This window comes from Idiotropiscis lumnitzeri, chromosome 20 (genome assembly GCF_059441095.1).
Source record: "Idiotropiscis lumnitzeri isolate Australia: NSW breed Sydney's pygmy pipehorse chromosome 20, RoL_Ilum_1.0, whole genome shotgun sequence".
NCBI classification, from domain to species: Eukaryota; Metazoa; Chordata; class Actinopteri; order Syngnathiformes; family Syngnathidae; genus Idiotropiscis; species Idiotropiscis lumnitzeri.
Genome location: NC_142410.1, coordinates 12,410,548 through 12,424,465, shown reverse-complemented (window position 1 = coordinate 12,424,465; position 13,918 = coordinate 12,410,548). Strand labels below are relative to the sequence as shown.

At 47.3% G+C, this 13,918-nt stretch overlaps 1 protein-coding gene across 1 annotated transcript in view; it reads right to left on the bottom strand.

The window, feature by feature from the left end:
* Positions 1 to 13,918, bottom strand: part of LOC148317836 (uncharacterized) — a 56,352-nt gene that overhangs the window by 9,794 nt on the left and 32,640 nt on the right. The window contains exon 7 of the transcript XR_015840027.1: positions 6,100 to 6,198. The gene's annotated coding sequence lies outside the window, so the exon portion shown is untranslated. The remainder of the gene's footprint in view (positions 1 to 6,099; positions 6,199 to 13,918) is intronic.

Here is a 13,918-nt window from a genome sequence, read left to right as displayed (position 1 = left end):
TTATCAGGACAGCACAACAATCCACTTTGCATCCTGCCCGCCGGTGATTCATGGGGGGGGAAACAACCGTCACATTTTCCAGCATCGGCGGCGGCGGCGACACGAGCGCACTTCATGTACTTGCGTGATTGTTTGAATAAATTGCTTCCATCCGAGCCGACGTTCACACTGGCGCTATCAGTTTTGAGTGTCCTATTTTTTTGGGGGGGGGGGCAGCTCCTTCCTGCCTCCCACGGACAGGAGGAGCCTCAGATGCGGCTGCTAACAACTCCCTTTGTTTATGAATTCAAATTAAAAAGATTTTTATTTCATGAGCTGCTACGGCTAGCGTGCCGTAGCGCTAACGTTAGCTAGCAGGCTAGCCAACATGTTTTGCTAAATGACGCAAAGACAACCCATCCAAACATTTGTGAAAAAAAACCTTGCTGCTAAATCTTCAGCAGGATCTTTGCGTTCAGACAAAAAGTCACATGGCGTCGCTCCAGGAAACGCTGACGGCTCCGACAAAGGCGGAAGTGTCACCTGACCCTGTTAAGCAAAATCGTTCAAAACGACACGCTGGCCAACGGCATCGCTATTCGCGATCTACAGTCCGATTGTTGTCTCCGCGTTGCCGTGGCGCCCACAGAATCATTACCAGCGGATCTTTCATCACAGTCGCGTCGTCTTCCTTCAAACGCGAGTCGATACGTGGCAACGCGTGAGTGATGGCGCCGCAGTCCACGTCTTCGCGCCAGCCCATTGACTTCTTGTTGGCTTTTTGCAGAGAATTTGAAAACAATCAGTGTGCGGCGCAGCACAATGCAGGGAGCATTAATCACAAAAAAAAAAAAAATTCTGCGGCACAATAAAAGTTGGATTGTTGCAACAGCTGCAAAGCGTTCCGGCGGGGCCGATGATGAATGCGTCCGCTCGGCAATAACGGTGAGACGGCATCATTACCATATCGACAGGCGTCCAGATGGATTCTCTTCATTGATTGCTTCACGGCTTGTTGAGAAGCATATGGGCGAGAGAAACGGGCTCACCGGTACCACAAGATATATTTCCAAAGGCGCCGATGGATGCCGTCACGTTGATGAATATCTTCAACAACCACGAAACACGAGTCACATTTTAAGTTTGAAACTATATTGCTGAATATAAACGCTAACGACATCCTTTGATTGCGAAACGGAGGTTTCCTGGAAGGGAAACCTCTCGAAAATGGTTCTTTAGTGGGCCCGAGGACACCAACAATGGAGAAACACACGAAATTTGGAAAAGGGCCTTCCCATCGCTTATTAGTGAGCAGAAGGTCGTGTTTAAGCTCCCGTCACTCGCAGACTCCAAAGTTAAAAAGGTCAAGCACGACGACGGCGACGGCCGAATAATGAGTCCGAGCCGAGAGAGTCGAGATGTTGGAAATCTTCATGATTCACGGCGAACCGCGCTCCCTCGGCCCATACATCATACGAAGCTCCTTCCCACCGGCCGGGCTCGGCCAAGGTCGGCCGAAGGAAATCACGCGGCGACGTCGCAAGATTTATGAGCGATTCCTTCGCTTTGCCGCCTGCGTGTTTACACGAGACATCGACTCGCCCGGCGAGGAACTGCAGCTTTACGGAGCTCGGGTGGGAGGGGAGAGGCAAAGAGAGCTTGGCTCCGATGACAAACGGGGATGCATTTCAGCCTCAGCAAGGAAGGGGAAATAAATAAATAAAAAAAAAAGGCAGCCTCCACAGTGGGTCAGAGGTGCCAAGGTATCTGCGGCGGACAGAACTGAGCTCGCTTGAGCGTTTGCCACCCGGAACTCAATCTGACGTCCTGGACAAAAGTCGTCTTCTTATTAGCGATGAAGCTCAAGTCCACGAGTACCGCAAGAAATGTCGGCAGCCATGAAGATGAATGCCGCCGGTCCCCGGGAACTCCCATTAGAACATTAATCACCGTCGCAATTTCATTGACTCCGAGGGCCGCCGAGCGTTTGCATATGCGACAAGCCGCTTCGTTAAGCTCTCCGAAAGAGAACGTGAGCCTCGCTTCCGATTCGTCTGCCGTCGACGATTCCCTTTCAAGGAACGGAAGGCGCTCCAGGATTTTCGGAGACGACGAAGCCAAGCACGAGGCGTCCTCGGTTCCGTTGCGACAGAGCAAAGTGGAGCCCAACACCGACGGCTTCTTGTTGTTCTACATGACATTAGTGAGCAATTTCATCCTCATTTTTTCTGACGAGACCACAGAATCGACGCTCGCAGGCAACGGCGCTCGCTTAGCAGTCAGAAAATTGCTGTGGGATTTGTCTTGCCAGAACGGGCGGGCAGGTAATTCCTCTCGGTCTGTCATCGTGTTTGTCGGCGTTAAGTTCCCGAGGCCCGGCCTCATCCATTCTCGCATCCAGTTCCCGCCTTTGTCCATCCATCAACGGGCGCACTTTGTCAGCGTCGACTTCATCCAGGCGGGGGGGGGGGGCAATCGCATCGGAGCGCCGCCCCCCTCCCCCCCTCCACCTCCCCAAGTGCCACCGGGGATCTTTTTCACCTCCCATCTGCATCTGCTGACGGGGGAGCCTCTCACGCAAAATGTTTTCGATGGCACAGGCCAGCAAAACACACACACACACACACACACACACACACTCAGTAATGGCGCCGCCGCTCATTTCTCGAGAACACGCTCACCTGGAGTGAAGGAGCTGAGATTGAGTGGTTGTGTCCACGGAGTATATGAAAGCTTTTTCGGTCTTTGCGTCCTGCAAGTCTGTGCTTGAAGCGTGATGAACAGCGGGGAACACTAATGAGACGCCGATGGGTGCCTTTTTAACCACGCGGACATTTTGGCAATGATCAGCTTATAAACGGCGCCCATCAATGCTCTCGGAAAGCTCCAAATGAGTCTTCTCGCTTCAGCGCTCCAGTCGGCCGATAACAAACGACGGCCATTAGCCATATTGTTCGCCCCGACGCTCCGAGAACAAACAAAAGATCGTAAATAACAATTTGCGAGGGGAAGTCTTTAAAGAAGACGGATATCAGTCGGGCTTGCCAGCGATGACGTCGGCGGGCTTTGAAGGGGGGACGACGGGAAGGCTGTGCCAAAAAAAGGCCACAGGAAGAAAAAAGGGCTGGCCAAAAGCCACACTGGAATACTACAAACAATAAAAAAAAAATTTTTTAAAAAGGAGTTTCCCGGCAGTAATACTCACAGTTTTACTCACATTTGTATCCTTTTTGTCTAATGTCGGTTGGGTCATAATATTTTCATTTCTTCTGATATTTTGTCTTTTTTTTTCCCCCAGATAATTATTTTTCTTTGTTTTTATTACACCCTAATTTGTCTCTTATTTTTTTTATTTTTGCATCTAGTTAGTCTGTATACTCTTTCAAAATAATGTTTCCAAATTTTCCTGAACATTTTTGTCCTTTTTGTAAAATGTTTTGTCATGAAATATTTTCTATAGCATCATTTTTTAAAATTATGTATTTTGTAATATTTTATCATTTAAATATACATCATTTTTTAAATATCTTTATAATTTTTAAGTTTGTATTGTGGTCTAGTATTTTTGTGTGTATAGTAATGTTATATTTTAATATTTTTCCAATGTCCATCTTTTCAATATTTGTTTATTTTGTTAAATCTTTCTTCTATTTGAGTATTTTTCAACCGGACGGACTTTTTGTTGCTCGGTTTCTGCATTTTCTGCATATTTTTTTTCCGTGGTACTCGAGTCAGCATTTTTGCTTGGTCTTTTGCTGTATAATATTTTCAACTCGATTCCCAACGTTTCATTTCTTGAAGTACGTTGGTGAAAATCCAAATAAATGTTTCCTGCAAACGGCGCTTGCTTCTACAGCCGCCAACCCCGCCAATGACCAAACAACATCCGCCGCAGCTCGGAAAAGTTGATCCACTTATGTGACATTTCAATAACATAATCCTAAAAGCGTGACGGCTTTTAACGAGATTACGTGCCCCGAACGGAGCGGAGACTTGTAGCCATAAAGAAAATAAATCCATAAAACCACGGAATAAGAAATGGAACTTCCGGCTTTGTTTGGATTATTTTCACATATTTGCCTCTCTTTTGGATTGTTTCCAAAATTTTTATTGTATTTTGTTTAATATTAGGCATATTATTATGATTTTTTTTTTAACGATTTGTGGATTTTTCAGTGAATACTTTTTTTTTTTTATTATATTCATTCGAGTAATCCAATGCCGATGGCTCTTCAGGAAAAAAATGTACGTGAATAATCAAAGATTGTTTACGTACGGAAGGGAGGGTGTTTTTTTGTTTTTCCTTTTTTTTGCAGGAGAGCGACGATACTGACGGATGGACAGATGTGACAGTGCGGTATTCTTCCTGCACGCTCCGCCGCCAGTCTTTGGACACGGCAATAAATCATCCGGCCTTCCGCCGCTGTATCTACAGCTTATTACAGCCGGCGTGACAAATAAATAATAATCGCCGTCAGCCAGGCCCCTTTGCACCACACCGCAGCCTCAAAAGCCCGACGGAGCTCGCCACGCCAACTTGTTGGCCAGGAGGAAGGCGGCGACTCCTTTTACTCTTTTTCCTCAATGAAAATACCCAAAATAACAGTCAAGACAACTTCACAATGTTTCATTTTTTTGGGGTGCATACAAGATGAAGGTCACGCAAGAGCGGTGCATTTTGTGCTATAAAGTGGGTGTGGCCAAGCAAATGACGTCACAACAGACTCCAGCTTCATTTCCTTTCCGATCAGCATGCGCTCCGTGCTGCTCGCAACGGCTCGTGACTTGACAAAAATGCAAAGTTGAGACACCAAAAAATGTGCCATGTGAGCAAAGTGTTGTCATTCATCAACAAAGCCGAGGGGCGACCATTTGCATCCTGCTTGTCTTTTTGTGCTGCGGGTTAACAGATGAACTATTGTGGCACAAAGATTAAACGGCAAGTGAGAGCAGCGAATGGGCGCCCTCACACACATTTTATCAGTCAACCAATTAACATGATTTATGGCTGAGGGGGAACCACAAGACGGGGGCCACAAATACAAACGGGGAGGGAGGGGGGAGAGGGCTCTGGGGGGGCTCCAGGGGGGGTTGAGATGCTATCACAGTCGTCCATTGCACTTTGCTAGCATGCAGTCAGCTCGCATTTTGTAAATGCAGCTACAATGTGGCGTTCAAAGAGCATCAAAGTCCATTTGGCAAGAATATGAAGTGCCCCCCCCCCCCAAAAAAAAACCAAAAAATGTGGCGGGCCGGCGTCACACAGCGAAAGAAACAATGAAAATGTCTTGTGTCAAAAACGCTGAGTCACGGTTGACACGAGGACACGCTGAGCGCGTCGCTGTGAGGAATTTGGGCCTTTTGCGTGATTTCGCGTTCACTCTTTGCTCAGCGCAGATTTACGCTTTCCTCAAAAACATGTTAATTAGCTTCAAGTCGAGAACTGCTCGCTGCTACACGACACGAGACAAAAGCAACATTTTTCCACAGAGTCATTCGAAATAAATGAAAGATTTTTTTTTTTCAGTCAAGAGATATTATGAAATACATATTTTAAAACTTCATGATTTTCAAATTTCAGTAGCAAGAGACAGTCAACTAAATATTGTTTTTTATAATTTTCAGATTTTAGTTGTAATTTGGAGACGGGTGCGTCCTCTTGTTTATTTTCAATAAAAATCAAAACAATTGGAGACATTTTTGGTTATTTAAGATTATTTTTTTTTTGTAGCGTCTGCAGCGCTCATGCTCCATATGATGGCGAGCAAGTCGTGTGTGCGTACGTGCGAGATGAGCTTCAGTGGAGACACGCGTGAATCAATGATTATGGATCGCCAGCATGCAGCCGGAAGGCAAAAACATTCATGGATTCAACAATTAGCCAGCAGGCGGCATCCATCAAAATAATCAATGGCATTCCACGCAAGTCAAAGCCAACAACGCAACACTTTGTTTACTCTTACTTTTTTAAATACATTTTTTTTTTGTTCGGTCACAATCGAAAAGCGTTTCCAGGTGTGAGGAATTATCACCATTTTTTTTTATGCGTTAAGTAATTGTTGGCCTGTTTTTTTCTCCCCGTAAAAAGTATGATGATGAGAAAAAGATGAAAACACTCACCAGGCGCTGCTGGAGGCCACAAGTCACGCCCAGACGCTCCCACTGATGTAGCCGGGCAACCTGACTCCAGCTCATGATGTCACTCGCTTGGCCACGCCCCTTAAAGACACATTCAACAATGTGACTTGACTTAAAGGTTTCAAGCTGTTTGACACAAAACTAAAAAAAAAAAAACCTTCTGCTTTAAATTTGAGCCTTTTAGTCTGTTAGCTTACTGCTAATGCTAAATAGCATCTCGGTTCTGGTGCTTGAACCCGTTAAGCAAAAGACTCAACACAAACATACGTAGACATACAATATAAAGGTGCGCATATATTATTGATCCTCTGTAAAGAAAAACTACAATTCATATGAGTGCCGTACTGATGAGCTGAAAAGATTTGGGATGTCTTGAGGAGCATATCCGTCGGTCTGTCTCCAATTGTTCCCGGCACGCAAAAGGGAGGAGCACAATTGAGGGAGGAGATGTAGGGCGCCGATTCTTCTTAATGTCGCAAACTGCATTTTTTTTAAGTGACATTTTTTGTAGCGTTAGTGCTTCCTCATGAAAAGGCGCATGAAAGCAATTTGGGGCCCGCGGCTTCCGAGCAGTCGCTAAGAGACGTAGGACATCTGTGATTATGGTCCCGTAACACTTGTTGAAGTGGAAGCGCGATCTGGTCCGGCTTGACAAGTGTCAAAACGCTCCAGCGGGCAAGTAGAAAGCGGAACTAATCAGTCCTGATTTTTTTTTTTTTTTTTTTTTGAGGGGGGGGGGGGTTGTTTAAATATTTGAAATCATTTGCAGGGAGCAATATTTTTTGGTGACAAAAGACCCAAAAAAAGTGAAATCCCCTTTAAGTTTATCGCGGCTGCTCAATCATTTGAACTCAACAGACAAATCAACATCTCAAAAACACGCATGGGAACACGGCGTCCGTGAACTGCGCTCGAAGGACGGCAAGTCCACGCAGCGGCAGCACGTGGAGGCGAAGACGTCGCCTCCAAACGAGGGCCAACGCGCTCGTGTATTGAAATAATAGCTGACAAAGACACTCGACGTTTGCGTCAGCGTAATCGCCCGTGACACCCGAGCAGCGCCGAGCCTCGACTTTAATTTGTTTTGATGTGCCTGCGACTCTTTGCGGTCGGCGGCTTGGGGGACGGGCGAGGTCGAGCGGGGGGGAGGGGGGGCGGGTTTGCGTTCGCTGGGCACGGCGACAGCAAGCGGCTGTGAATTTTTTTTTTTTCCTTCTCTCGAGTGGGCAAACAAAGACGAAGAATTTTGACAGGAGGGTGTCGCACCACCACGATGGGTCCGTCGCTTCCAACGGTTGCCTTGGCAACTCCTGACATTTTCGTCCAATCAAAGAGTCAGTCGCATTTTGTCGGAGGGCAACCCCGTCTAAAGACAAAATCGACTCGGCTTCCCTTTCGGGTTCGGTCGACGGCGAGCATATGCCGCCCTCGTGAATCCATCACTCGGCAGTAATTCCACATCGCCTTGACAACGCTCGTTTCCCTGGCAGTGCTCCACTTCATTATTTTTCAGACGCATCTATGTCAAGTCCTTTTCCGCAGCGCAACTCAATTCTTCTCTTTATCATAACAATCATTAATAAGTGTCAGCCGTGCTGCCTCATTAGCATCGGAGCTGCATTTGTTTCTGCGCACAAGCTGATTATTTCCTACAAGGGGCCGGGGCCAATTACTTCACTGGGGGGGGGGTGCAAAAGGTATCCCAATAAATCAAAAGCTAACAAGGTGGCAAATTTGAAGTTATCCCAATTGCAAGAGACACCCCAACTAATACGTCAGTGTCAACGGAGCGCCACGTACACGCATGCTGAATATATCATTCCAAGAGGATCTCTCGGGGGGGGCGGGGGGGGCATTAGCATAGTCAGAGCACAGGTAGGAAAGAAAATGTAAAACGGTGACGTTGGGGAAAGCCATCACGCCGTTGTGTGTTTCCGGACCGACTCTTGGCGTGATGATGTTCATCCATCACGGCGTGACAGCGACAAACATGCAAAGGCAGCAGTGCCAAATGTGCTGAGTGGGCGAGCACCCGCCCAAATACTCGCCACTTTCGCTCCACTCGGGTTCAAGTAGATTTGCCGCGTCGACCGGGAATTGCCGTAACGCGCGATGTGTGATGAAGTACGCGACCGACGACTCGCTACGGATTGCAGACGGGAAGGAAATACATTCCTTTGCCAGTCTTTCAAATCTTTCCATCTTAAATCAGAACGATGTAGCGCATACAAGCACACAGCTTCGCTTGAACAAAGTTGGCTTAGCTTAAAGCTAACAGACAAACAAAAAACGCATGCTAACATGCGTTCACTAATTGTTACATTAAAAGATGATGTTGAGACGTCATCTGCGTAAAATGACCAATACAACGACAACTTACAGTTGTAGTGGAAAAAGTACTCAGTTTTTTTCCGTTTGTCTGCAAGAATGTATTATACTGCCCCCTGGTGGCCAAGGCACACATACCTGAAGGAGCAGCACAATCTATTGAATGAAAGTACTTCTATTTAATTGAGTCATTACAGAATGTTGGTATTACGATATTATTGCGTGCCGTTTCCTTTCTTATTCTCATAAAAAAAAATAAAAAACGTCACAAAGCAAAGACAAAAGCAAACTGCATTGCACGTGGATGTTATTTGTTTCTCAGCATCTGCTCGGCCTCGTTCTTCATTCTGAAGCGCAGATGGGAGGCAAAGTTTCTGATCTCCAGCAGAAGTTACCGAGGGTTATCTTTGGCCGTCCATCTCGCCTCCCCCCGGCGATGAAGGATTAACCGCCGCAGCTGTCGTCTTCTTCTTCTTCTTCTTCTTCCCGCCGTCGTGATGCAGTGCGCCGCTCGCCGACCAGACAGCGCAGCTTAATCTTCATGTCCGCTCCGAACGCGCCCAATCAGCGTCACGTGCCATCGGGGGGGGGGGGCAGCTGGGCCCCCAGAGTTCCTCACCCTCGCGGTTCAATTCATCAAGTTGAAGCTGAAACATCCCCGGCTGCACGGCCCAGATGAGCCGGCCGCTGATGTATAGGACGACGGGCGGAGGTGGCGGGGCGGGAGAACACTTATCAGATTGCACATTATGCACTGCTTTGTGTTGCCCGGGACAAAGAGAAGACTCGAGCTCACGCCTTGCTCTCGCTTTACTGAGCTCACAAGAAGAGAGCTCCTCAAAGGATGGGCCGCATCCGCAATTTGGATGAAATGCGCCTCAGCCAATCCATTTGGAAAGATTCAAATTCCGCTGGAGGAAGGCGACGTCATCCACTTTGCATTCTTACTCTCAAAAGTAAGCGCCCGGATGGACACCGAAATACAATTGTCCAAATTAGCAATGAGCGTTTCTTAAGCCCGTTTACCGCGTTTATGCTATATCGTACAAGTTCTACTTGGTATCGTTTGTGCGTAATGCGTCATTCAGACGCAAAAGAAATCAAGGAAATGTCATTTTCCTCGCAACATTAAATGCATTGCTGTTCTTGTGCTGCAGGAGTGACCGTCGAAACAAATCAAGACACCGAATGCTAACGCTAAAAACGAGGCTCACGATGAAGCCACGTGCGTCTCGTAACGCACGGCGGCCATGTGTTCCGCATCAAGATGAAAGGAGCCGTCGCTCTTCGGGATGATGTCAAACACGTCGTCCTGCTAAAAAACGAATATAAATCAAGATGTCAGCGCAGAGGGGGGGTGACGAGCAGATGAAAACACTCGCGACTCACTCCGTGCGTTACCAAAGAACAAAGTCAAACGAGCTCGGGCTAATCCTTCAAAGCGTCGCCGATTTTCTTTTTTTTTCTCTTAAACGATGGCCCGCTAATGTAAAAATCGAATCTTGCTAACCTCGCCGCAGCCAGGCAACGACGGCGGCCATAAAGCACCGTGCCCCCCCCCACCCCCCTCCCGTGCTCAACCAGGGCAATAAAGTCACGACACTTTTATGATCGCGTAATTAACAGCGCGCCCGGACCAAATGAAATCAATATGCCCATCTAATACCATTTTCTCGAGTTATGCAAATCAAAGACGCAAAGCCGCTCGAATCACTTTCACGCGTTATCGTCCGATCAGACCTCTTGGCTTGGATGACACAGATGATGATGCTGAGGAGGGGGGCGGGGGCTTCAACCACTGCGCTGACTTGGATGATAACAGCTTCAAATTAAAATCAGGATTGTTGGTTTAAGATCAAATGGAAGCCTGACGATCAGCGTCATTAAAAAAAAAGTCCCTCGAACGCCTTAAAGTGGTGATTGTGAGACGTTGCTGCAATTTTTTGTGAGCAATTCAAGTTGTGATTCCCGGCAATGCTTTCTTTTTGTTGTTGTTTGTCTTTATGTTTGCCTTTCGCTTGCAGAAGCGCTTGGAAGTCTTTTCCCTTTATGGATATGAGACAAAGGGGAGGCTGCGGCAGTGTAGGCGAGAGCGCAACCTAATGGCGCTGATTAATGACAACGGGCCAGAGGAGAGCGGGGACACAGGCGCAACATATATCATCCCTTCTCATCAGTCGCTGCACCTCTCTGGCCTCTTCTTCCCCAAGAAGGGGAAAAAAAAACGACACACAAAAAAAACATACTAGCTGACAAAAAAAAAAAACGACAAGAACTAAAACGCTCCCCGTGTGATTGTGTATGGAGCTGACAGCTGGGCAGGCAAATGACATGTAGAAGAAGACATAATGAGCAAAAGCCGCAGCAGCGCCATCACTCATGGTTTTTTTTTTTTTCCCTTCACGCACTCAAGCACATTCCCAAGGTCTAATCTTGTGGTATGGAAGCGGCGACGACTTATTGGCTATTTATGAATTGGAGGTGATGATGAACGGCGCCGCATTTATCTGCATAAGTCACGACGAGGGCTGGCGCGGAGGCCGGAAGAAACACGACTGCGGCTGTGCAAAAAAAAAAAAAAAAAGGAGCGGACCCCGAGAGCTGGAGCACAATCTTTGGGGAATTTGCACTTTTAATTACGAGGCACCTTGCCGAGCGGATTTGTAAGAAGACCGTCGTCTTGGTGAAAACACGGCAAATTAATCCTCAATTGACATTTGGTTAATGCTTTGTGCTTAAGTCAAGACGCTAATTGTTATTAGCGGGTGAGGAGGACGAGGAGGACAACCTTGAGCTCAACTCTCCGGCGAGGGGCTTCAAACGGTCCACGCCAGTCAGGAATTCGGAGCCTTTTGCTCATTCCGACGTTGCAAAAGCCGCTTGGGAGGCCTTGACATACGAGTGACCCGATTTTTGTTTGCATTGAGTTGAGAGCAAAAATTGGAGCTGCGAGCGCTGTGTGGCACTTCCGGAATTTCGCCGTCACGAGCACGCCCGCACATGCGTTGTTTAACGAGTTAATTCCACAAACAATTATCTGCCGGTTGTTGGAGTTGAACAGCCGACGCACAAACAAGGCACCTTGTGAGAGGAACACAAGGCGTCTTTTGTCCCACCAACTGTTTTTTCCGCTGGCCTCGGCGTATAATTAATATGGCGGCAGTGCCGGGAGGTTGTCATTTTTCAAACGCTTTCCCTGGAAATGTCCGACACCTCTTAATGGCCGCGCTAATGCGCAAGCTGTCGGCAGCTGCACTTTTTGCAAGACCAACTGGAGCTGAGCTGGAGCGACTCATCAAATGCACTCACACGCAATTCTTCTTTTACAAAATATTTGGAATTATTTTTAAAAAATTTTGAAAGCATGAGAAAATCAATATAAAATATTGTAACCATCCAACAGTGGCAAAGGTCTTTTTGTGGGTCTTTTAACTTACCCAAAAATGAATCACAATGCTGACATTTTTATTTTTGCCCCCCCCCAAGTTACCCAAGCGACAATGAAAGTGCTTTGAAGTGAAACTTTGAATTTTAGCTTAAATTGTTCTCAGGTCAATGACAAAAGAAGCAAGAAGCTTTTTGATTAATCAGCGCACGACAACGTCTCTTTTGCATGCAAGCGCGTCAGCATTCCGCTATGATAAACAAAGGCCGTTGGGAAAAAAAAAAGTGAGGCCGGGAAAATGAGCGAGCGAGACGCGCGATACCATCGCTGACGGGCTGCCATTTTCTTCATTTGAAACCCTTCTCTCGATGCCGCTCTCGCGTCGTCTGCGCTCAAAGCGCTCGCTGTTTACTGTCAAGATGGCAATCGCGGTTCATCGCAGTTCAATTGGAGTTCGGGATGTGAAATGATGGCGAAAAAAATGCTGGGGGGACGTGTTTATGCAGACGTGAGATAAAGATGCGATTGCATGCCGACTCGGGAGCGACGCGGCCACTGAACTATATTTGTGATCGGGCATCAAGTGAGCGGTCACTCGACCGAATGCCAAGACAAAAATTATTCAGTTTGCAGTCAGAGCCGAACACACCGGCAAAAGTACTTGATTCCGAGTTACGGTCGTGGCCGCGGAAATTAGAGGCGGCGGAACGGTTCGCGAAATCCGCAGTTCAGACAGAACGGCCCACCACAAAGACACAAAAATTGAAATATTTCACATTTGTCTCGTTGCACCTCAGCGATTTGGCGCACACGTCAAAAGTGAAAGGATGACACTTGGCATCGTTGCGGCGGCGGTCCAAAAGTTAAAAGTAGGCGACGACATTCTGGCTGAGTCATCCCAAAATGGCTTCCGTTCATTTGGCAAACTAAGTTATCTTCAATAAATTGCGCGTGATTCAGTGTCACTCAAAGACAGTGGAAACTTTTTATGGATGGCGGGCTCAAAAAGTGCCTTGAAGCAAAGCAAACGACATCAGCACAAAATGATTTTTTTTTTGTCCTCCTTTTGCAGTCACTCCAAGTTGTGAGTCGTTGGGATGAAAAAAATCATCAATGCCGTTTGATGGCTCATCTCCGATGACGCGTGACAATCACCCAAAAATAATAAAAGTGAGGCATCTTGAAGGCGTTCCACTCGCAATTTGTCGGCAAAAGGTGCGGCAGCGCAACATGTTGTGTCAACCCTCGTGTTCCAGAAGCTTAGACGCGCTTGTTTGATGACGGCTTATCCCCTCAGCTGACATATTATGCTTGGACAGGCCTCTGGCGGAGCCGCGAGAACAAGCTACGGCGAGGATTAGCCCCCGCGCTGGCGCTAATGCAGTCAAACTGTCAAGCAGATCAAAGACGCTCGCTTCAGATTAAGACCAATTAAACGCTACACAAATTAATACTTGGAGCGAGCGCACGCACACACACGAATGCCGCAACAGGACAGGCGAAGCAGGCGCTTGCCTCGGTTTTTCCACAGCAATGTCAAAACGCCTGATGGCTGAGAGCGAAGGAGCTCCAAGAGACGGCGGATGTTGACCCGTTTGAGTGACGCCACCGGAAACGGCCCGAGACCAGACACAGTTTCTGGTGCGTTACGACGCAAAATGGACAATGAACAAGCGACGCGGGTCTCTTGTTTGACAATCGGCGATTTCAACTCTCAAGATTTTTTTTTTTTGTTCTACGGAATCACAAAGGAAAAAAAAAAAAAAGAAATCGGACTAATCTCAGCTAATCCACTGTCGAGGACGTTGTCCTTTGAGGGCGAAACTTTGGAGGCGCTTTTGGCTCATGAAATTTATCATTCTGGCGCTGCCGTCATTCATCGCGCCGTTGAGAGGCCTCGATCGGCGCTGGCCGCGCGCTGACCTCGCCGGCCAGCTGTGGTTCAGATGTTTGCGTTTTTGTTGCGCGCCAGAAAAGAGACGTTTGGTCATCTCGTACGCACGGCGGCGAAAGGAATGTTGTCGTGCGCTATTTCCAATTTGAATTGGAAAAGCAGATTTGGATTTCCTCGCAACTCATGTCGGCGAG